Below are 26,190 nucleotides of genomic sequence, written 5' to 3'. Positions count from 1 at the left end.
GAGGCAAGCGCTGAGTGTACTAACGATTATCTGAACTTTAAAGAGGAGATGATAAGGGTTTTTGATCGTTCTGTTTTTGGGAAAGAAGCTTCCTGGTCCCTGTCTTCCCTATGTCAAGGTAATCGATCCATAACGGATTACTCTATAGAGTTTCGCACTCTTGCTGCCTCCAGTAACTGGAACGAGCAGGCGTTGCTCGCTCGTTTTCTGGAGGGACTCCACGCTAAGGTTAAGGATGAGATTCTCTCTCGGGAGGTTCCATCCAGCGTGGATTCTTTGATTGAACTCGCTATTCGCATTGAACGACGGGTAGATCTTCGTCACCGAGCTCATAGAAGAGAGCTCGCGTTAACTGTGTCCCCCTCTCTCCGACACTACCATCTTTCCCCACTGACTCAGGTGTTGAGCCCATGCAGCTGGGGGGTATTCGCATTTCGACTAAGGAGAGGGAACGGAGAATCACCAACCGCCTCTGTCTCTATTGCGGTTCCGCTGGTCATTTTGTCATTTCATGTCCAGTTAAAGGCCAGAGCTCATCAGTAAGCGGAGGGCGACTGATAAGCGCTACTAGACTGTCCTCTCCGTCAAGTACCTGTACTACCTTGCCGGTCCATCTACGCTGGACTGGATCGGCAGCTTCCTGCAGTGCATTAATAGACTCTGGGGCGGAGGGCTGTTTTATGGACGAAGCCTGGGCTCGAGAACATGACAATCCTCTCAGACAGTTAGGGGAGCCCACGGTCATGTTCGCCTTGGATGGTAGTCCTCTCCCCAGTATATTATGTGAAACACTACCTTTAACCCTCACAGTATCTGGTAACCATAGTGAGACCATTTCTTTTTTGATTTTTTGTTCACCTTTTACACCTGTTGTTTTGGGTCATCCCTGGCTAGTGTGTCATAATCCTTCTTTTGATTGGTCTAGTAATTCTATCCTTTCCTGGAACGTTTCTTGTCATGTGAAGTGTTTAATGTATGCTATTCCTCCTGTTTCTTCTGCTCCCTCTTCACAGGAGGAACCTGGTGATTTGACAGGAGTGCCGGAGGAATATCATGATCTGCGCACGGTCTTCAGTCGGTCCAGAACCAACTCCCTTCCTCCTCACCGGTCATATGATTGTTGTTCTGATCTCCTCAAGAAGCGTTTTGCATCCGCTCCTATCCTTGTTGCACCTGACGTCACTAAACAGTTCATTGTCGAGGTTGACGCGTCGGGGGTGGGCGTGGGAGCCATTCTGTCCCAGCGCTCCGATACTGACGATGGGGTCCACCCTTGCGCGTATTTTTCTCATCGCCTGTCGCCGTCGGAACGTAACTATGATGTGGCTAACCGCGAACTGCTCGCCATCCGTTTAGCCCTAGGCGAATGGCGACAGTGGTTGGAGGGGGCGACCGTTCCTTTTGTCGTTTGGACTGACCAAAGGAATCTTGAGTACATCCGTTCTGCCAAACGACTGAATGCGCGTCATGATCGTTGGGCGTTGTTTTTCGCTCGTTTCGAGTTCGTTATTTCTTATTGCCTGGGTACTAAGAACACCAAGCCTCATGCTTTATCCCGTCTCTTTAGTTCTTCTGTGGCTTCTACCGATCCCGAGGGGATCCTTCCTGATGGGCGTGTTGTCGGGTTGACTGTCTGGGGAATTGAGAGACAGGTTAAGCAAGCACTCACTCACACTCCGTCGCCGCGCGCTTGTCCTAGTAACCTTCTTTTCGTTCCTGTCTCTACTCGTCTGGCTGTTCTTCAGTGGGCGCACTCTGCCAAGTTAGCTGGCCACCCCGGCGTTAACGCTTGCTTCTATTCGCCAGCGGTTTTGGTGGCCTACTCAGGAGCGTGACACGCGCCGTTTTGTGGCTGCTTGTTCGGACTGCGCGCAGAATAAGTCTGGTAACTTTTTTTCTGCTTCTGCTCCTGGTCTTGCTGGGTCTCAGTCTGTCCCCAGCCACCGCATCTCTCCTGCCCTTGCGGTGTCTCAGTCTGTTCCCTGCCACCGCATCTCTCCTGGTCCTGCTCCTGCACTTGCTGTGTCTCAGTCTGTCCACAGCCACCGCCTCTCTCCTGTTCCTGGTCTTAGCCTTGCTGTGTCTCAGTCTGTCCCTAGTTGTTACTCTCCTGGCCTGTTTGGTCCTGTTTGCTCTAAAGCTTACAGTTCTCTACCCGTGTCTCATTTTTTTTAGAGTAGTAGCCCTAGATTCCCTCTTCTTCGTCTTCCGTTACGGTCCTGAGGAGAGGAGTTGGGTTCTTTCTCGGGACGTGCTGGACCGTTTGTGATCTATGATTTCCTCCGTTGCCGCCAGTGTTCCTCCTCGAGTGTGCCAGGAGGCGCTCGGTGAGTGGGGGGGTACTGTCATGTTTTGTCATATATTGTCTTGTCCTTGTGCTTTCCCTTCTGTTCGTTTCCCCCTGCTGGTCTTATTAGGTTCGTTCCCTTTTTCTATCCCTCTCTCTCCCCCTCCCTCTCTCTCTTCTCTCTATCGTTCCGTTCCTGCTCCCAGCTGTTCCTCATTCTCCTAACTCACTCATTTACTCTTTTCACACCTGTCCCCTATTTTGCCCTCTGATTAGAGCCCTATTTCTCCCCTTGTTTTCCGCTTCTGTCCTTGTCGGATCCTTGTATGATGTGCGCTGTTCTGTGTCCTTGTCTCGCCCTGTCGTGTTTTGTCTCCTTCAGATGCTGCGTGTAAGCAGGTGTCTTAGTCTGCTACGGTCGGTGCCTTCCCGAAGCAACCTGCAGTCAATGGTCGAGTCTCCAGTCTGTCCTCGTTACTACGAGTGGATTTAAGTTTTTTCCTGTTTTATTTTCTTCTTGATTTTTCCAGGATTATTACTTTTGTCATATACTGGAATAAAGACTCAGTTTTCGTTAAGTCGCTTTTGGGTCCTCATTCACCAGCATAACAGCAGCAATGAAGAACAAGCACCATTGTAAATACAACCTATATTTATGTTTATTTCTTTTTTCTTTTTTGTACTTTAACTATTTGCACATCATAACAAAACTGTATATAGACATAATATGACTTTTGAAATGTCTTCATTCAATTTGACCTTTTATGAGTGTAATGTTTACTGTTAATTTTTTATTGTTCATTTTCCTTTAGTTTATTATCTATTTGACTTGCTTTGGCAATGTAAACATATGTTTCTCATGCCAATAAAGCACCTTAAATTGAAATTGAGGGAGCGAGAGAGATAAAGAAGAGAGAGAGAGAGAGCAGGGTTGTGCACAGAAGTTAGATGGGAATGCAATATGTACATTCCAAAATGGTGACAAATACTGACATTTAATCCATTACAAATGATATGACCTTCCCCTGGACTAAATATAAAACACTAAACCCTCTCTCTGACTGAAATGGAAAAAGCATGACCCTCCCCCATTTCTTAAAGGAAATAGAGTAAGTGCATACATTTCTGCCTGTCCCTAAAGCAGGGCTTCTTAAACTTTTTCAGCCTGGGACCCAAATGAGATATTCTGTGTTTTCCTGGGACCTAAGCTCAGGAAAATAGGCAACTATACATAAATATCGTACATTTCATTGCTCTTATGCCTAAAACAAATGCAATATAGACAAAAACAAATAATAATTAAATATCCATATAAATATGTATTAGTTTATTTTCCTCCATTAAAAACACTTACATATCTGTCTAGGTTGGAACTGTTGCTGTTAAAATACAATCAGTCATTTTCATTCTGAACTGGAATAAACGGATTGATCACATCACACAGATGAATAACAGAACACACACACACTGTACATATTACTGTAGAAATTAAAATGATCAGGCCTACTGTACATCTTACTGTAGAAATTAAAATGATCAGACCTACTGTACACATTACTGTAGAAATTTAAATGATCAGACCTACTGTATATCTTACTGTAGAAATTTAAATGATCAGGCCTACTGTACATCTTACTGTAGAAATTAAAGTTATCAGGCCTACTGTGCATCTTATTGTAGAAATTAAAGTTATCAGGCCTACTGTACATCTTACTGTAGAAATTAAAATGATCAGACCTACTGTACATCTTACTGTAGAAATTAAAGTTATCAGGCCTACTGTACATCTTACTGTAGAAATTAAATTTATCAGGCCTACTGTGCATCTTATTGTAGAAATTAAAGTTATCAGGCCTACTGTATATATACTGTAGAAATTATTGTTGAAAGAAAGTCTAGGTTGGAACTGTTGCTGTTAAAATACAATACATATGTTTTTATTCTGACCTGGAATAAAGTGACTGATCACATCTGTAGACCAGAAAACCCCCACACAGTCCTAATGAGAGCAGGTCTATTCTGGGCTCTGTTTTTGACAGTGCAACACTGAGGTCAAGCTCAGCCTTGAAACTGTTTCTGTACATGTTTTATAAGTGTCAGAGTTGAGAACCCTGACTCACATAGGTATGTGGTGCCAAACTGGACCAGAACATCTACTGCTTTCTCAGTCAGGCAGGAGACCGCTTCCTACTGTACATGAACAACCCAGAACTGTGTGTGTTTGCCTCAAAAAGCATCTTGCTTCAATCAGTTTATTCCAGTTAAGAATAACAATTATTATTGTATTTTAACAGCAACAGTTCCAACCTAGACTAGTTTTCAACAAAACAAAAATCATTTTTCATCTTCGTCTGTACTGTTATTTAGGGTTGCAGTATCAGTAGCTATCTTGTTTTGGCGAATGTGAGCTATTAGCCGTGTACAAGGCCAGGGGATTGTTTGAAAGAGAAACTCACATCTACTACTATGAGAGTTCCTGAAGCCTTCTACCCTGTTCTGAAATAACTCACTGGGTTTACCATCATGCTGTGGATGTTTGGTCAGGACGTGTCGTTTTAATAATTTGTTCGTTATGCGAGTCTCATTGCTAAGCACTTCCACACACAAAACATATTGTGGGCGCTCCTCGTTATAAATTTGTATGAAAGAGAGAGAACCTCATCGCTGTATATGCGTTTCATGACAATTGAGCTCAGTCAGAACCTACGGCGAGCATGAGTCCATTTGATGATGACGACGGCGAGTGGGAATGACAAGTCAGTGGCTGACAGCGCTTCATCTGCTGCCTGAACGACGACGCTGCGTCGTGCGTGTCGCGGAGTGATCTTCAAGAAAACTGCAGAAAAAGAGATCCGGTAAACCCGGAAGCACATAGGCATCTCTCACTCGCGCAGCTGCCAAACTGAGCAGAGACCGCTGCTCAATTAAGCAGAAAGCACAGATGCACTTGGCCAAATCAATAACAGTAGTTAATGAAACAATTATAAATATACACTGACACGCCGCGACCCACCATTAACAGGTCCGGGTCGCGACCCATACTGTAAACAAGGCGGCCCTAAAGTGTAATGGATTTATTCAATAGTCCAGTTGGGGGCGATAATGCAAAATATTGGTTGACACACACCAATAAAGTCAACTGAAGAAGAAAAAGCAGAACAATTTTGTCTTTACAAATATTTTCCTGTTTGTGAGATAATTTACTTGTTCTCTGTAATATCGTATAGATTTGGAATCGTGACATTATTTACTGCGGAGGAAAATATGCAGGTTTCTCGACTCATTCCCTGACTATGAGAAGGGATTGAGTGACGATTCGTTTAGCAACCTTGTGACCCAGCATGACACCGTGAACAAGATTGGTCGACCGTCTGCTGGTGAGGCGATATACGTTCCTCCATTCATTAACGGGGTTCCTATAATCTAATTTCTTTAAATATCTCTACTAGGAACTATTAAATCGAGATAGCTGTGTATTTTGCTACTGCATGGCCAGTGTGAGCCAGAATACTAACTAGCCAGCCTGTTGTTCTTTTAAATGCGATGGTCAGTGGATAAACTAGCTGAGTTGAACATTTGTCAGAAAACGAACTAGTAGCCAGTTGTTGTTGTCCATGGTGGAATAATATCAAACCCACAGGCTCCTGAAGCACATATGTCCCACACGAACTCCCGAGTCTAGTTAACATTTCGCTACCTAGCTAGGCTGTTTGATGACCAAACGGATGATCTGAATCAAACACTAACGTTAGTTAGCCATCCTCGGCGACAATGTTATTGTGGCAGATGTGTTTTAAGTTGAACTGGCATTGATGTTTTTGTTTACTACTGGTTTCAGATCCGAAGCAAGATACATTGTCGCCATGTTTCGTGTTTCGTTAAGGACTCAGAGTGCCCTTCCTGCGGAAGGAAATGTCGACTCCCGGAACACTTAAAACAAAGTAACTGTACTACTGTAGCCAACACAATTAGAAAATAAGACAAGCGAAGAAATGCATAGTTTCCACAATGGATCCGGTAAGTCTATTTCCTTTTAACAGTATAGGCCAGATGTGCCATATAAAATGTCTAGGCCTAGTATTCATAATCTGTGATCCACCACATCCCTGTGGACTGTGTTAATGGTTGGACAAAAACGACGGTAAAACTTGTTGGAATTTGTTTTCCTTCTGCAAAGTAACCTACTACTTTATCATGTTTAGGAATCAGTGTCTATTACTTAATTATCTCTCCTTCCTCCGGAACAAGTGTCCACTTGTTCACCTCCACTGATTTGAAAGTTTGATGATCCATTATATGACCAGATACTCACTCTACGATGAAAAGACATCTTCTTCTGTGGGGTTTATCGGCTGTTGGCATCCAACGTTATGGTGCATTAGGCCACCTATTGTATTGTGTGCCAGCGACAGGGATCAAGGAACTAAATCCTATCTGCATCTGCCAGCCCCGTTTCTCTTAAAAAATACAAATATTTGAGACTGTATCGAATGATGTTCTACTCAGTATGCTTATCAAACTCAATTCCTGTATCCCGTTCTCCCTCGTACTAGATCAGTCTCTCTTTCCCTATCATACTGCATCAGTACATTCTCCACTGTCTCTGTTTCCCTATCATACTGCCCACACTGTATCAGTACATTCTCCACTGGCTCTGTTTCCCTATCATACTGCCCACACTGTATCAGTACATTCTCCACTGTCTCTGTTTCCCTATCATACTGCATCAGTACATTCTCCACTGTCTCTGTTTCCCTATCATACTGCCCACACTGTATCAGTACATTCTCCACTGTCTCTGTTTCCCTATCATACTGCCCACATTGTATCAGTACATTCTCCACTGGCTCTGTTTCCCCATCATACTGCCCACACTGTATCAGTACATTCTCCACTGTCTCTGTTTCCCCATCATACTGCATCAGTACATTCTCCACTGTCTCTGTTTCCCTATCATACTGCATCAGTACATTCTCCACTGTCTCTGTTTCCCCATCATACTGCCCACACTGTATCAGTACATTCTCCACTGTCTCTGTTTCCCTATCATACTGCCCACACTGTATCAGTACATTCTCCACTGTCTCTGTTTCCCATCATACTGCCCACACTGTATCAGTACATTCTCCACTGTCTCTGTTTCCCTATCATACTGCCCACACTGTATCAGTACATTCTCCACTGTCTCTGTTTCCCCATCATACTGCCCACACTGTATCAGTACATTCTCCACTGTCTCTGTTTCCCTATCATACTGCCCACACTGTATCAGTACATTCTCCACTGTCTCTGTTTCCCTATCATACTGCCCACACTGTATCAGTACATAACTCCACTGTCTCTGTTTCCTGGCAGTAATCACATCTTCGTGTTGAATGATTTCCTATCACATTTCATCACTTATTCAGCTGGCTGTGTCTTTACTCTGTACCTGGAATAGGGGTGGCAGGTAGCCTAGTGGTTTAGAGCGTTGGGCCAGTAACCTGAGCCGACTAGGTGAAAAATCTGTCAATGTGCCTTTGAGCAACTTAACCCTAATTGCTCCTGTAAGTCGCTCTAGATAAGAGTTTCTGCTAAATGACTCAAATATAAACAATGAATAGAGGCCTGCCCTTAGTGTCACTGTTCCACTGCTCCTGCCATCTCTGCACCACCACAATGAATAGAGGCCTGTCCTTAGTGTCACTGTTCCACTGCTCCTGCCATCTCTGCACCACCACAGTGAATAGAGGCCTGTCCTTAGTGTCACTGTTCCACTGCTCCTGCCATCTCTGCACCACCACAGTGAATAGAGGCCTGTCCATCTCTAGTGTCACTGTTCCACTGCTCCTGCCATCTCTGCACCACCACAGTGAATAGAGGCCTGTCCTTAGTGTCACTGTTCCACTGCTCCTGCCATCTCTGCACCACCACAATGAATAGAGGCCTGTCCTTAGTGTCACTGTTCCACTGCTCCTGCCATCTCTGCACCACCACAGTGAATAGAGGCCTGTCCTTAGTGTCACTGTTCCACTGCTCCTGCCATCTCTGCACCACCACAATGAATAGAGGCCTGTCCTTAGTGTCACTGTTCCACTGCTCCTGCCATCTCTGCACCACCACAGTGAATAGAGGCCTGTCCTTAGTGTCACTGTTCCACTGCTCCTGCCATCTCTGCACCACCACAGTGAATAGAGGCCTGCCCTTAGTGTCACTGTTCCACTGCTCCTGCCATCTCTGCACCACCACTGCCCATATCATTCCCTCAGCCTCTGACTTGCTCATTGGCACCTCCACTTCCTGTCTCCTAAGGATGTGTTTAACTAGCACATCTACTTCCTCATTCCCTTCCACCCCCACATGGGCTGGGACCCGAGCAAAGCTTATGTGGACACCCATCTGTCTCAGCCGGGCATGAATTTTAATTCCCTCATGTAGTGCTCCTTGTCTGCTATGTGAGCTAAATGATTGTAGACTCATCAATGCAGCACATGAGTCAGAACATATAACTACACTGTCTGGTTTGACTTCTTCTGCCCACTGCAGTACGGTCATCAGCTCTGCCATGTACACAGCCAGGTGGTCTGTAATACGTCTCCTGACAGCCAACTCACTTTCCTGTTCAACAAAGGCTGGTCCAGTCTGTCCTTCTTTTATCAGTACACTCATCACAACATTATGAAACGTATATTCAATCAAATAAGCCACAAGTCGCCTCTTCCTCTTTGTTTCAAAAGGAAATGACTGGTATAATAAACTAGCCCATGCCTCCACCAACCCAATACTATTTTTATTTTATTTTACTAGGCAAGTCAGTTAAGAACAAATTCTTATTTTCAATGATGGCCTAGGAACAGTGGGTTAACTGCCTGTTCAGGGGCAGAATGACAGATTTGTACCTTGTCAGCTCGGGGATTCGAACTTGCAACCTTTCGGTTACTAGTCCAACACTCTAACCACTAGGCTACCCTGCCACCCCAGTGGTGGGAAGTAGTGAACGATTGAACATTTGAGGAAAAGGAGTTATTCTAGGGATACACCCAAATCAATCAGAGTTGTAGACTAAATTAATCAAATATTTAGTTTAATAATTAACTATGATTAATATTTCTTGTGTCCAACAGGACAAAGCTACTCCGTTCCCCTCCACCTTCCTGGAGTCCCCAGGTCAAACGTCTCCCGGGACCGCTTTACTGCTGGGTCTGGTTGACTGCAGGAAAACACCGGGGCAGAGTGGAACTGAGAGAGAAGAAGAAGAGAAGGAAGAGGGAGATGTGATTTCATTAAGTAAGAACCATGGTGTGTAGATTAGACTACAGTGCTTCTGAAACGATAGCTGAAGTGCATAAAGATGGCTGCCTGCATTACTTACCACAAATTATTCCTTTTGCTGAGTTCACTGTATTCTACTTTGCTGTCCTTTACTGTTGGTATGGTCATTAGTACAGTAAACATGATCCCAATTTTAGCTTCAAGATGTCGGCAATTTGAAAAACCCAAAAAGTAGATTGTGTTGATTTATTGGAACATTGAACAATGTCGCTCACCGTAGTTTCAGAACTCAGTGGATAGTGCTAAAACAATGACGTCATATCAGAATCCTGCCATCTTTATGAACTTTAGTCATTCATTTAATAATTATATATTGATGAAAATATCGGTCATTCCACCGATATTTAAGTGTACCTTGGTCCAAAAATATTTTTCACCTAATTTTAACATTCTGTCATGTACATCTAAATACATGTATTTTCTTCTATTTCAAAACATTGAATTAAAATATTACTATACCAAGTGCCTATGTGCCAAATAAAGTAACATGCTGACCACACTGCTCGCGTCACATGCACATAAATGGTCAAGTTCATCAAGTTTGCGGACGACACAACAGTGGTAGGCTTGATTACCAACAACAACGAGATGGCCTACAGGGAGGAGGTGAGGGCCCTCGGTGTGTGGTGTCAGGAAAATAACCTCACACTCAACATCAACAAAACTAAGGAGATGATTGTGGACTTCAGGAAACAGCAGAGGGAACACCCCCCTATCCACATCGATGGAACAGTAGTAGAGAAGGTAGCAAGTTAAGTTCCTCGGCATACACATCACAGACAAACTGAATTGGTCCACCCACACAGACAGCATCGTGAAGAAGGCGCAGCAGCGCCTCTTCAACCTCAGGAGGCTGAAGAAATTCAGCTTGTCACCAAAAGCGCTCACAAACTTCTACAGATGCACAATCGAGAGCATCCTGGCGGGCTGTATCACCGCCTGGTACGGCAACTGCTCCGCCCACAACCGTAAGGCTCTCCAGAGGGTAGTGAGGTCTGCACAACGCATCACCGGGGGCAAACTACCTGCCCTCCAGGACACCTACACCACCCGATGTTACAGGAAGGCCATAAAGATCATCAAGGACAACAACCACCCGAACCACTGCCTGTTCACCCCGCTGTCATTCAGAAGGCGAGGTCTGTACAGGTGCATCAAAGCTGGGACCGAGAGACTGAAAAACAGCTTCTATTTCAAGGCAATCAGACTGTTAAACAGCCACCACTAACATTGAGTGGCTGCTGCCAACACACTGACTCAACTCCCGCCACTTTAATAATGGGAATTGATGGGAAATTATGTAAAATATATCACTAGCCACTTTAAACCATGCTACCTAATATAATGTTTACATACCCTACATTATTCATCTCATATGTACATGTATATACTGTACTCTATATCATCTACTGCATCTTTATGTAATACATGTATCACTAGCCACTAACTATGCCACTTTGTTTACATACTCATCTCATATGTATATACTGTACTTGATACCATCTACTGTATCTTGCCTATGCCGCTCTGTACCATCACTCATTCATATATCTTTATGTACATATTCTTTATCCCCTAACACTTGTGTATAAGACAGTAGTTTTGGAATTGTTAGTTAGATTACTTGTAGGTTATTACTGCATTGTCGGAACTAGAAGCACAAGCATTTCGCTACACTCGCATTAACATCTGCTAACCATGTGTATGTGACAAATAAAATTGGATTTGATTTGAATTCCGATGGGCCACAGGTTTACATACACTAAGTTGACTGTGCCTTTAAACAGCTTGGAAAATTCCAGAAAATGATGTCGTGGCTTTAGAAGCTTCTGATAGTCTAATTGACATTATTTGAGTAAATTGGAGGTGTACCTGTGGATGTATTTCAAGGCCTACTTTCAAACTCAGTGCCTCTTTGCTTGACGTCATCGGGGGGGAAAAGAAATCCGTCAAGATCTCAAAGAAAATTGTAGACCTCCACGAGTCTGGTTCATCCTTGGGAGCAATTTCCAAACGTCTGAAGGTACCACGTTCATCTGTACAAACAATAGTATGTAAGTATAAACACCATGGCACCATGCAGCTGTCATACCGCTGAGGAAGGACACATTCTGTCTCCTAGAGATGAACGTACTTTGGAGCGAAAAGTGCAAATAAATCTCAGAACAACAGCAAAGGACCTTGTGAAGATGCTGGAGGAAACAGGTACCAAGTATCTATATCCACAGTGAAACGAGTCCTATATCAACATAACCGCTCAGCAAGGAAGAAGCCACTGCTGCAAAACAGCATAAAAAAATCCAGACTCTGGGGACAAAGGTTGTACTTTTTGGAGAAATGTCCTCTGGTCTGAGGAAACAAAAATAGAACTGTTTGGCCATGATGACCATCTTATGTTTGCAGTAAAAAAGGGGGATGCTTGCAAGCCGAAGAACACCATCCCAATTGTGAAGCTCGGCGGTTGGCAGCATATTGTTATGGGGTGCTTTGCTGCAGGAGGGACTGGTGCACTTCACAAAATTGATGGCATCATGAGAAAGGAAAATGATGTGGATATATTGAAGCAAGACATCAGTTAAGTTAAAGCTTGGTCGGAAATGGGTCTTCCAAATGGACAATGACCCCAAGCATACTTCCAAAGTTTTGTCAAAATGGCTTAAGGACAACAAAGTCAAAGTATTGGAGTGGCCAACACAAAGCCCTGACCTCAATCTTATTGAACATTTGTGGGCAGAACTAGGAAAAAGCATGTGTGAGCAAGGAGGACTACAAATCTGAGTTCACCCAACTTGTTGTGGGAAGCTTGTGGAAGGCTACCCAAAATGTTAAACAATTTAAAGGCAATGCTACCAAATACGAATTGAGTGTATGTATACTTCTGACCAACTGACAATGTGATGAAAGAAATTAAAGCTGAAATAAGTCATTCTCTCTACTATTATTCTGACATTTCACATTCTTAAAATAAAGTGGTGATCCTAACTGATCTAAGACAGGGAATTTTTACTTGGATTAAATGTCAGGAATTGTGAAAAACAGAGTTTAAATGTGTTTGGGTAAGGTGTATGTAAACTTCAGACTTCAACTGTATTTAGTTATACGCAAAACAACTGTTGACATGATAATTGTTTGAATCCCCACCAACCATTTCCCACATTCTTTATGGGAGAAATATTGTTTCATTATCCACTTTTGGATGTTGGCGTTTTGGCGGCAAATTCTCTCTGATCATCAACCGGGAGGGAAAGTCATGACAGCAGTGAGTTAGGGAAACTGAAAGTATGAATCTTAGAAATAGTTTTCACATAATTTCATGTCAATTTCAGAATCAAATATGCTAATCAAATAACAAATAACATGGTCGCACTCAATTTAATGCATTTATCAAAAGTCCCATTGGTTAACCTGCTATTCATTCACTTTGTTTCACAGCGGACAGCCCTAACCGTTGCTCTCTCAGTGGGAGGGGCTTATCATCTGGGGAGCCTCAACATCAACATGATGCTGACAAGACGTCTCTCCAGAAGAGTCTCTCCAGATCAGAACATCTTAGTAAACACCAGCAGAAACTTACAGGGAAGAAATCACACCACCGCTGTTCTGACTGTGGGAAGAGTTTTGCTAAACAGACAGAATTGATAATTCACCAGCGGATTCACACTGGAGAGAAGCCTTACAGCTGTGATCAGTGTGGGAAGAGCTTCAATCAATCAGGACACCTGACTACACACCAGCGCATACACACAGGAGAGAAGCCTTATAGCTGTGATTGGTGTGGGAAGGGCTTCAATCAATCAGGAGCACTGACTACACACCAGCGCATACACACTGGAGAGAAGCCTTATAGCTGTTATCATTGTGGGAAGAGCTTCAGGATGTCAGGAGATCTGACTGCACACCAGCACATACACACAGGACAGAAGCCTTATAGCTGTGATCAGTGTGGGAAGAGCTTCAGGATGTCAGGAGATCTGACTGCACACCAGCACATACACACAGGACAGAAGCCTTACAGCTGTGATCAGTGTGGGAAGAGCTTCAATCATTCAGGACACCTGACTACACACCAGCGCATACACACAGGAGAGAAGCCTTATAGCTGTGATCAGTGTGGGAAGAGCTTCAATCATTCAGGATCCCTAATTACACACCAGCGCATACACACAGGAGAGAAGCCTTATAGCTGTGATCAGTGTGGGAAGAGCTTCATTCTTTCAGGATCTCTAATTACACACCAGCGCATACACACAGGAGAGAGGCCTTATGGCTGTGATCAGTGTGGGAAAAGCTTCAATCATTCAGGACACCTGACTACACACCAACGCATACACACAGGAGAGAAGCCTTATAGCTGTGATCAGTGTGGGAAGAGCTTTAATCATTCAGGAACCCTGAGCGAACACCAACGCACACACACAGGAGAGAAGCCTTATAGCTGTGATCAGTGTGGGAAGAGCTTCAATCAATCAGGACACCTGACTATACACCAACGCTTACACACAGGAGAGAAGCCTTATAGCTGTGATCAGTGTGGGAAGAGCTTCAATCAATCAGGAGACCTAACAGCACACCAGCGCATACACACAGGCGAGAAGCCTTACAGCTGTGATCAATGTGGGAAGAGCTTCAATCGTTCAGGAAACCTGACTGCACACCAGCGCATACACACAGGAGAGAAGCCTTATAGCTGTGATCAGTGTGGGAAGAGTTTCAATCATTCAGGAGCCCTGATTACACACCAGCGCATACACACAGGAGAGAAGCCTTATAGCTGTGATCAGTGTGGGAAGAGCTTCAATCGTTCAGGATACCTGACTATACACCAGCGCATACACACAGGCGAGAAACCTTATAACTGTGATCAGTGTGGGAAGAGCTTCAGGAATTTAGGACACCTGACTATACACCAGCGCATACACACAGGAGAGAGGCCTTATAGCTGTGATCAATGTGGAAAGAGTTTTGCTCGAGATTTCACCCTGACCAAACACCATCTCACACACACTGGAGAGAAACCTTATAGCTGTGATCAGTGTGGGAAAAGTTTCAGGACGTCAGAACACCTGATTAAACACCAACGCATACACACAGGAGAGAAACCTTATAGCTGTGATCAGTGTGAGAAGAGTTTTTCTCAAGATTCCAGCCTGACTACACACCAGCTCACACACACTGGAGAGAAACCTTACTCTTGTCTATGTGGAAAGAGCTTTGCTTATTCAGGGTCATTGAAAAAACACCAGAAAGCTCAAACATGTTTTCTTTCATCTCCCTCCTCTACAGCACCGGTTCCAGATCCCTAAATACAGTTTCAATAGAAAACATCTTGTGAAGAGTCATCCATCTCCCATTCTCTAACAGTTTACTAAGTCTGATTACCATGGTAACCTGTGTAGCATAATATGCAGCTCTGGATCCATATGTCTCGGAGTAGGAGTGGTGTGTGGTGGGGTGGGGGTGTTCAGAGCTATATCTTGTTTAATTAATTCCTATTATCCATTAATTAACTTTTATGTAGAATAATATTTCAACAATACCAGGTGTGTATTCATGTGTGGAGGAAATGTTGTCTGAAGAGAAATTGTTCATCTTGTCTTATACAATCATTGGTTCCTGTAGATGCTGGGTAGATATGTGAGGGGGGAGATGGTCATGAACCCTCAGACCTTTTGGCAGAATGACCAGAAGAGGTTGTATAAGTTAAGATAGATGACGCCAGTCACATGCATGAACCAAATGTTAATGATGAATTCATGATGAATAATGTAAATCATGCAAATATAACTTGTCTGTGTAAGCAGTATATAAGATAACTAACGGGACTGCCCCGAAAGAGCTCCTGACCGATGTGTACTCTGGTGCATTATGTTTGTTGCAATCTCTCCAGCTTGCTGATATAAAATAATTATTCATTAAAGTTTGACTGAGTTCTTGGTAGTAATTTCCACGATACATGTATTCAATACAAAAACACATTAAATCCTTTATCTTTTGGGAAGGAGATGTCGCACAGCATGAGGACTATGGTCACACCATTCATGTGTGGGGTTGCTTCTCAGCCAAGGGAGTGGACTCACTCACAGTTTTGCCTAAGAACACAGCCATGAGTAAAGAATGGTACCAACACATCCTCCGAGAGCAACTTCTCCCAACCATCCAGGGAACGGTTTGGTGACGAACAATGCCTTTTCCAGCATGATCCTGGAGCACCTTGCCTTAAGGCAAAGTGGCTCGGGGAACAAAACATCAATATTTTGGGTCCATGGCCAGGAAACTCCCCAGACCTTAATTCCATTGAGAACGTGTGGTCAATCCTCAAGAGGCGGGTGGACAAACAAAACCCCACACATTCTGACAAACTCGAAGCATTGATTATGCAAGAATGGGCTGCCATCAGTCAGGATGTGGCCCAGAAGTTAATTGACAGCATGCCAAGGCGGATTGCAGAGGTCCTGAAAAAGAAGGGCCAACACTGCAAATATTGACTCTTTGCATCAACTTCATGTAACTGTCAATAAAAGCCTTTGACATTTATGAAATGCCTGTAATTATACTTCAGTATTCCATAGTAACATCTGACAAAAATATCTAAAGACACTGAAGCAGCAAACTTTGTGGAAATTAATATTTGTGTCATTCTCAAAACTTTTGGCCACGACTCTATGTAAAAACTGCATCCAGAAGCCATGGATTACAGGCAACATATGCACTGAACAAAAGGGTGGAGCTGCTGTTTTCAAGGAGCGAGGCTCTAACCCGGAAGCTTATAAGAAATTCCGCTATGCCCTCTGATGAACCATCAAACAGGCAAAGCATCAATACAGGACTAAGATCGAATCGTACTACTCCGGCTCTGATGCTCATCGGATGTGGCAGGGCTTGAAAACTATTACGGACTACAAAGGGAAACCCAGCCGCGAACTGCCCTGTGAGGCGAGCGTACCAGACGAGCTAAATGCCTTTTATGCTCGCTTTGAGGCAAGCAACACTGAAGCATGCATGAGAGCACATGTTGTTCCGGATGACCCTGTGATCACACTCTCCGTAGCCGATTTGAGCAAGACCTTTAAACAGGTCAACATTCACAAAGCTGCTGGGCCAGATGGATTAGCAAGATGTGTACTCAAAGCGTGTGCGGACAAACTGGCAAGTGACTTCAGTGACATTTTCAATCTCTCCCTGACCGAGTCTGTAATACCTACATGTCTCAAACAGACTAGCATAGTCCCTGTGCCCAAGAAAGGTAACCTGCCTAAATGATTACCGCCCCGTAGTACTCACGCCGGTAGCCATGAAGTGCTCTGAAAGGCTAGTCATGGCTCACATCAACACCATCGTCAAATCAAATCAAATCACATTTTATTTGTCACATACACATGGTTAGCAGATGTTAGTGCGAGTGTAGCGAAATGCTTGTGCTTCTAGTTCCGACAATGCAGTAATAACCAACAAGTAATCTAGCTAACAATTCCAAAACTACTACCTTATAGACACAAGTGTAAGGGGATAAAGAATATGTACATAAAGATATATGAATGAGTGATGGTACAGAGCGGCATAGGCAAGATACAGTAGATGGTATTGAGTGCAGTATATACATATGAGATGAGTATGTAAACAAAGTGGCATAGTTAAAGTGGCTAGTGATACATGTATTACATAAGGATGCAGTAGATGATATAGAGTACAGTATATGCGTATACATATGAGATGAATAATGTAGGGAACATTATATTAGGTAGAATTGTTTAAAGTGACTTGTGATATATTTTACATCATTTCCCATTATTAAAGTGGCTGGAGTTGAGTCAGTGTGTTGGCAGCAGCCACTCAATGTTAGTGGTGGCTGTTTAACAGTCTGATGGCCTTGAGATAGAAGCTGTTTTTCAGTCTCTCGGTCCCAGCTTTGATGCACCTGTACTGACCTCGCCTTCTGGATGATAGCGGGGTGAACAGGCAAGTGGCTCGGGTGGTTGCTGTCCTTGATGATCTTTATGGCCTTCCTGTGACATCGGGTGGTGTAGGTGTCCTGGAGGGCAGGTAGTTTGACCCTGGTAATGCGTTGTGCAGACCTCACTACCCTCTGGAGAGCCTTACGGTTGTGGGCGGAGCAGTTGCCGTACCAGGCGGTGATACAGCCCGACAGGATGCTCTCGATTGTGCATCTGTAGACGTTTGTGAGTGCTTTTGGTGATAAGCCGAATTTCTTCAGCCTCCTGAGGTTGAAGAGGCGCTGCTGCGCCTTCCTCACGATGCTGTCTGTGTGGGTGGACCAATTCAGTTTGTCTGTGATGTGTATGCCGAGGAACTTAAAACTTACTACCCTCTCCACTACTGTTCCATCGATGTGGATAGGGGGGTGTTCCCTCTGCTGTTTCCTGAAGTCCACAATCATCTCCTTAGTTTTGTTGACGTTGAGTGTGAGGTTATTTTCCTGACACCACACTCCGAGGGCCCTCACCTCCTCCCTGTAGCCCGTCTCGTCGTTGTTGGTAATCAAGCCTACCACTGTTGTGTCGTCCGCAAACTTGATGATTGAGTTGGAGGCGTGCGTGGCCACGCAGTCGTGGGTGAACAGGGAGTACAGGAGAGAGCTCAGAACGCACCCTTGTGGGGCCCCAGTGTTGAGGATCAGCGGGGTGGAGATGTTGTTGCCTACCCTCACCACCTGGGGGCAGCCCGTCAGGAAGTCCAGTACCCAGTTGCACAGGGCGGGGTCGAGACCCAGGGTCTCGAGCTTGATGACGAGCTTGGAGTGCACTATGGTGTTAAATGCCGAGCTGTAGTCGATGAACAGCATTCTGACATAGGTATTCCTCTTGTCCAGATGGGTTAAGGCAGTGTGCAGTGTGGTTGAGATTGCATCGTCTGTGGACCTATTTGGGCGGTAAGCTATTTGGAGTGGGTCTAGGTTGTCAGGTAGGGTGGAGGTGATATGGTCCTTGACTAGTCTCTCAAAGCACATCATGATGACGGAAGTGAGTGCTACGGGGCGGTAGTCGTTTAGCTCAGTTACCTTAGCTTTCTTGGGAACAGGAACAATGGTGGCCCTCTTGAAGCATGTGGGAACAACAGACTGGGATAGGGATTGATTGAATATGTCCGTAAACACACCAGCTAGCTGGTCTGCGCATGCTCTGAGGGCGCGGCTGGGGATGCTGTCTGGGCCTGCAGCCTTGCGAGGGTTGACACGTTTAAATGTTTTCCTCACGTCGGCTGCAGTGAAGGAGAGTCCACATGTTTTAGTTGTGGGCAGTGTCAGTGGCACTGTATTGTCCTCAAAGCGGGCAAAAAAGTTATTTAGTCTGCCTGGGAGCAAGACATCCTGGTCCGTGACGGTGCTGGTTCTCTTTTTGTCATCCGTGATTGACTGTAGACCCTGCCACATACCTCTTGTGTCTGAGCCGTTGAATTGAGATTCTACTTTGTCTCTATACTGACGCTTAGCTTGTTTGATTGCCTTGCGGAGGGAATAGTTACACTGGTTGTATTCGGTCATGTTTCCAGTCACCTTGCCCTGATTAAAAGCAGTGGTTTGCGCTTTCAGTTTCACGCGAAAGCTGCCATCAATCCACAGTTTCTGGTTTGGGAATGTTTTAATTGTTGCGATGGGAACGACATCTTCAACGCACGTTCTAATGAACTCGCACACCGAATCAGCGTATTCCAGTCCACGTGATGGAAGCAGTCTTGGAGTGTGGAATCAGATTGGTCGGACCAGCGTTGAACAGACCTCAGCGCGGGAGCTTCTTGTTTTAGTTTCTGTCTGTAGGCAGGGATCAACAAAATGGAGTCCTGGTCAGCTTTTCCGAAAGGAGGGCGGGGCAGGGCCTTATATGCGTCACGGAAGTTGGAATAGCAATGATCCAAGGTTTTTCCCGCCCTGGTTGCGCAATCGATATGCTGATAAAATTTAGGGAGTCTTGTTTTCAGATTAGCCTTGTTAAAATCCCCAGCTACAATGAATGCAGCCTCCGGATATATGGATTCCAGTTTGCAAAGAGTCAAATAAAGTTCGTTCAGAGCCATCGATGTGTCTGCTTGGGGGGGAATATATACGGCTGTGATTATAATCGAAGAGAATTCCCTTGGTAGATAATGCGGTCTACATTTGATTGTGAGGAATTCTAAATCAGGTGAACAGAAGGACTTGAGTTCCTGTATTTTGTTTTGGCCACACCACGTCACGTTAACCATAAAGCATACGCCCCCGCCCCTCTTCTTACCAGAAAGATGCTTGTTTCTGTTGGCGCGATGCGTGGAGAAACCAGCTGGCTGCACCGTCTCCGATAGCGTCTCTCCAGTGAGCCATGTTTCCGTGAAGCAAAGAACGTTACAGTCTCTGATGTCGTTTTTTGGGGTCGCCGGCTGGGATCCATTCCGTTGTCCTGGGTGAAAGGCAGAACACAGGGTCCGCTTCGCGAAAATCATATTCTTGGTCGTACTGATGGTGAGTTGACGCTGCTCTTATGTTCAGTAGTTCTTCTCGACTGTATGTAATGAAACCTAAGATGACCTGGGGTACCAATGTAAGAAGTAACAAAAACTGCATAGTTTCCTAGGAACGCGAAGCGAGTCGGCCATCTCTGTCGGCGGCAGAAATCACTTTGTGCGCCGGAAATCCTAGACCCACTCCAATTCGCATACCGCCCCAACAGATCCCCAAATGATGCAATCTCAATCGCATTCCACCCTCTCCTTTTCCACCTGGAGAAAATGAACACTCAGGGGTGCGTGCTTAGTCCCCTCCTGTAATCTCTGTTCACCCACGACTGTGGCCAAGCACGACTCCAACATCATTAAGTTTTCTGATGATACAACAGTGGTAGGCCTGATCACCAACAATGAAGAGACAGCCTATATGGAGGTCAGAGACCTGGCAGTGTGGTGCCACGACAACAACCTCTCCCTCAATGTGAGAAAGACGAAGAAGCTGATCGGGGACTATAGGAAAAGAAGGGCTGAACAGGCCCCCATTAACTTTTTTATTTTTTTTATTTCACCTTTATTTAACCAGGTAGGCAAGTTGAGAACAAGTTCTCATTTACAATTGCGACCTGGCCAAGATAAAGCAAAGCAGTTCGACAGATACAACGACACAGAGTTACACATGGAGTAAAACAAACATACAGTCAATAATACAGTATAAACAAGTCTATATACAATGTGAGCAAATGAGGTGAGAAAGGAGGTAAAGGCAAAAAAAGGCCATGGTGGCAAAGTAAATACAATATAGCACAATAAAACACTGGAATGGTAGTTTTGCAATGGAAGAATGTGCAAAGTAGAAATAACAATAATGGGGTGCAAAGGAGCAAAATACATAAATAAATTCAATACAGTTGGGAAAGAGGTAGTTGTTTGGGCTAAATTATAGGTGGGCTATGTACAGGTGCAGTAATCTGTAAGATGCTCTGACAGTTGGTGCTTGAAGCTAGTGAGGGAGATAAGTGTTTCCAGTTTCAGAGATTTTTGTAGTTCGTTCCAGTCATTGGCAGCAGAGAACTGGAAGGAGAGGCGGCCAAAGAAAGAATTGGTTTTGGGGGTGACTAGAGAGATATACCTGCTGGAGCGTGTGCTACAGGTGCGAGATGCTATGGTGACCAGCGAGCTGAGATAAGGGGGGACTTTACCTAGCAGGGTCTTGTAGATGACATGGAGCCAGTGGGTTTGGCGACGAGTATGAAGCGAGGGCCAGCCAACGAGAGCGTACAGGTCGCAATGGTGGGTAGTATATGGGGCTTTGGTGACAAAACGGATTGCACTGTGATAGACTGCATCCAATTTGTTGAGTAGGGTATTGGAGGCTATTTTGTAAATGACATCGCCAAAGTCGAGGATTGGTAGGATGGTCAGTTTTACAAGGGTATGTTTGGCAGCATGAATGAAGGATGCTTTGTTGCGAAATAGGAAGCCAATTCTAGATTTAACTTTGGATTGGAGATGTTTGATATGGGTCTGGAAGGAGAGTTTACAGTCTAACCAGACACCTAAGTATTTGTAGTTGTCCACGTATTCTAAGTCAGAGCCGTCCAGAGTAGTGATGTTGGTCAGGCGGGTAGGTACAGGTAGCGATCGGTTGAAGAGCATGCATTTAGTTTTACTTGTACATCAACAGTGCTGAAGTGGAGTGGGTCGAGAATTTCAAGTTCCTTGGTGTCCACATCACCAACAAGCTATCATGGTCCAAACACACCAAGACAGTTGTGAAGAGGGCACGACAAAACCTTTTCCCCCTCACGACACTGAAAAGATTTGGCATGGGTCCCCAGATCCTCAAAACGTTTTACAGCAATTAATCAAATGGCCACCCAGACTATTTACATTGACCCCCCCCCCTCCTGTTTTTACACTGCTGCTATTCACTGTTTATTATCTATGCATCGTCACTTTACAAATTACCTCAACTAACCTGTACCTCTGCACATTGACTCAATACCGGTGTCCCTTGTATATAGCCTCATTATTATTTAATTATCTTCTTACTTTTTTTTTACATTTGTTTATTTAGTAAATCTTTTCTTAACTCTTTCTTGAATTGCATTGTTGGTAAGCATTTTACTGTATGGTGTTGTATTCTGCGGATGTGACAAATACCATTTGATTTGAGTTAGGCAGGTTAGGATAATTAACGTGTCAGGTTAGGATAACTAACCTAGCAGGTTAGGAAAAGGGTTAGGCTTAGTTAAAATGCTACAAGGCAGCAGCAAGCAGTCACTTTAAACAGTCTTTGGTGGAAACCAATCTGCCAAATTAGCGGTTAGGATTCAATACACCCACTGATGTTGAGCCTCCCACTTGTTTCAGAACGCCCACTTCCAGACACAGTCCACGAATGCAGTTACCCATGACTCTGTGTGTGTCTCTCTCCAACAGAGAGTCTGCCTGATCCTAACAGTGACACATACACCACTCTGAACATGAGGACCAGGTCACCAGAGTACGACCCCACAGCAAGTCCCTTGTGATGTAGGGAGTGAGTGACAAAGGGGCAGAGGAATCTGACACTGACCTGTAGCACCACCTGTACTCTGACAACTCCACCCACATCTGGTACACCAACTCAAAGTGACCTGTAGCACCACCTGTACTCTGACAACTCCACCTACATCTGGTACACCAACTCAAAGTGACCTGTAGCACCACCTGTACTCTGACAACTCCACCTACATCTGGTACACCAACTCAACGTGACCTGTAGCACCACCTGTACTCTGACAACTCCACCCACATCTGTTACACCAACTCAAAGTGACCTGTAGCACCACCTGTACTCTGACAACTCCACCTACATCTGGTACACCAACTCAAAGTGACCTGTAGCACCACCTGTACTCTGACAACTACACCTACATCTGGTACACCAACTCAAAGTGACCTGTAGCACCACCTGTACTCTGACAACTCCACCCACATCTGGTACACCAACTCAAAAGACCCAGTCAGCAGTGAGGATGCAGGCAGATACTCCTAAACAGTAGAAGGACCTGAATGTCTCCAGTCTCCTGGACAGGTGAGTCTGTTGGAGTTAGTTGACTGAGAGCTACAGTGGTTTGTGTGGAGATGGACTCAATGACTGTGGAATGACAACATCAGTGTAGCCTGGCGAAAGTAAACCCAGCACAGGACACAAAACTCATTTGGGTTTGTTCATTTTGTCAAAGCTTACATTTAAAATAGGATAATGTACGGTGAAGTCACCATAAAGTAAAGTTCAGTCTAAATCACCATCAAGTGGAAAACAATCTGTTAGTAAAGTGCATAAAAACAATATGTACAATAAGTACAAAATGAACTGCAGAAAGAGTAGCTCAGTTGGTAGAGCATGGCGCTTGTAACGCCAGGGTAGTGGGTTCGATTCCCGGGACCACCCATACATAGAATGTATGCACACATGACTGTAAGTCGCTTTGGATAAAAGCGTCTGCTAAATGGCATATTATTATTATTATTATTATTAGAGTAGTGGCTCTGCTTTCAACATCAGAAATACAGAAAATACAAAGAGCACAATGTTCACAGTTAGAATGGACTTTCTAGCGTTTCAAATGTCTGAGTACAAGATGTCCATCAACAAAGAACTCAAATCCATTCTGTCATCAATTACAATATGGATACTTACACGCTGTCCACGTGCTACCCTTAACCCCATATGGAACAGTAGATCCTCATCTCTCCACAACGTGCTTCTGAGAGCCCTGGTATTCAGCTAGCAAGAAGCTAACATCCTCATGTCAATCTGAAAGTATCAACAGGCTAACATGACCATCTGGCATTTAAATATTACAAAACAAACTCTTATACATTGCAGATGTAAAATATGAGATACCCATCCAGATTATTTACCCATCTCAAATCAAATGTTGTTGTATTGGTCACACACACATATTTAGCAGATGTTATTGCAGGTGTAGCCAAATGCTTGTGTTCCTAGCTCCAACAGTGCAGTAGTATCTAACAATTCACAACAATACACACATCTAAAAGTGAACGAATGGAATTAAATAATAAATCAATATTAAGACGAGCAATGTCGTTGTGGCACTGACTAAAATACAGTGGAATAGAATACAGTACATACTGTTAGGTTCTACTTTTTCAGAGTACATAACTCACGGACACCAGAGAAGCTTAACCAAGTGTAATTCTTCCCAAAGGGTTGATACAGCTGTAATTCAGACCCCCCAAAAATCTCACACAAGTACTGCTATTTAACTCTTTCTCCTAGGCTGAGTCTCCTCCTCCACAACCGAACAGCCAATGCATCCCTGTTGCTCGACAGAACCTTAGTGATATCTGTTCTTCCTCACTTCGTCTAACCTGACCTCTATCCCAAACTCTACCTTCCTCCTATAACCCTTCACTTCTGGTGTAGAGCCTCTACACCTTAGTGATATCTGTTCTTCCTCACTTCGTCTAACCTGACCTCTACTCTACCCCACTATATACCTTCCTCCTATAACCCTTCACTTCTGGTGTAGAGCCTCTACACCTTAGTGATATCTGTTCTTCCTCACCTCGTCTAACCTGACCTCTACTCTACCCCACTATATACCTTCCTCCTATAACCCTTCACTTCTGGTGTAGAGCCTCTAAACCTTAGTGATATCTGTTCTTCCTCACTTCGTCTAACCTGACCTCTACTCTACCCCACTATATACCTTCCTCCTATAACCCTTCACTTCTGGTGTAGAGCCTCTAAACCTTAGTGATATCTGTTCTTCCTCACTTCGTCTAACCTGACCTCTACTCTACCCCACTATATACCTTCCTCCTATAACCCTTCACTTCTGGTGTAGAGCCTCTAAACCTTAGTGATATCTGTTCTTCCTCACCTCGTCTAACCTGACCTCTACTCTACCCCACTATATACCTTCCTCCTATAACCCTTCACTTCTGGTGTAGAGCCTCTAAACCTTAGTGATATCTGTTCTTCCTCACTTCGTCTAACCTGACCTCTACTCTACCCCACTATATACCTTCCTCCTATAACCCTTCACTTCTGGTGTAGAGCCTCTAAACCTTAGTGATATCTGTTCTTCCTCACTTCTGGTGTAGAGCCTCTAAACCTTAGTGATATCTGTTCTTCTGGTGTAGAGCCTCTAAACCTTAGTGATATCTGTTCTTCCTCACTTCTGGTGTAGAGCCTCTAAACCTTAGTGATATCTGTTCTTCTGGTGTAGAGCCTCTAAACCTTAGTGATATCTGTTCTTCTGGTGTAGAGCCTCTAAACCTTAGTGATATATGTTCTTCTGGTATAGAGCCTCTAAACCTTAGTGATATCTGTTCTTCTGGTGTAGAGCCTCTAAACCTTAGTGATATCTGTTCTTCTGGTATAGAGCCTCTAAACCTTAGTGATATCTGTTCTTCTGGTGTAGAGCCTCTAAACCTTAGTGATATCTGTTCTTCCTCACTTCTTAGAGCCTCTAAACCTGATAGAGCCTCTAAACCTTAGTGATTCTGTTCTTCTGGTGTAGAGCCTCTAAACCTTAGTGATATCTGTTCTTCTGTGTATAGAGCCTCTAAACCTTAGTGATATCTGTTCTTCTGGTGTAGAGCCTCTAAACCTTAGTGATATCTGTTCTTCTGGTGTAGAGCCTCTAAACCTTAGTGATATCTGTTCTTCTGGTGTAGAGCCTCTAAACCTTAGTGATATCTGTTCTTCTGGTGTAGAGCCTCTAAACCTTAGTGATATCTGTTCTTCTGGTGTAGAGCCTCTAAACCTTAGTGATATCTGTTCTTCTGGTGTAGAGCCTCTAAACCTTAGTGATATCTGTTCTTCTGGTGTAGAGCCTCTAAACCTTAGTGATATCTGTTCTTCCTCACTTCTGGTGTAGAGCCTCTAAACCTTAGTGATATCTGATATCTTAGTGATATCTTCTGGTGTAGAGCCTCTAAACCTTAGTGATATCTGTTCTTCTGGTGTAGAGCCTCTAAACCTTAGTGATATCTGTTCTTCTGGTGTAGAGCCTCTAAACCTTAGTGATATCTGTTCTTCTGGTGTAGAGCCTCTAAACCTTAGTGATATCTGTTCTTCTGGTGTAGAGCCTCTAAACCTTAGTGATATCTGTTCTTCTGGTGTAGAGCCTCTA

The 26,190-nt window shown here is 44.2% G+C and overlaps 1 pseudogene; it reads left to right on the top strand.

The window, feature by feature from the left end:
- The first annotated feature begins 5,411 nt into the window (after window positions 1-5,411).
- LOC124002700 lies at window positions 5,412-15,518 on the top strand (annotated as a pseudogene).
- The last annotated feature ends 10,672 nt before the right edge of the window (window positions 15,519-26,190 follow it).

This window comes from Oncorhynchus gorbuscha, linkage group LG18, assembly GCF_021184085.1.
Source record: "Oncorhynchus gorbuscha isolate QuinsamMale2020 ecotype Even-year linkage group LG18, OgorEven_v1.0, whole genome shotgun sequence".
Classification (NCBI taxonomy): Eukaryota; Metazoa; Chordata; class Actinopteri; order Salmoniformes; family Salmonidae; genus Oncorhynchus; species Oncorhynchus gorbuscha.
This window is presented reverse-complemented; position numbering and strand designations above follow the sequence as displayed.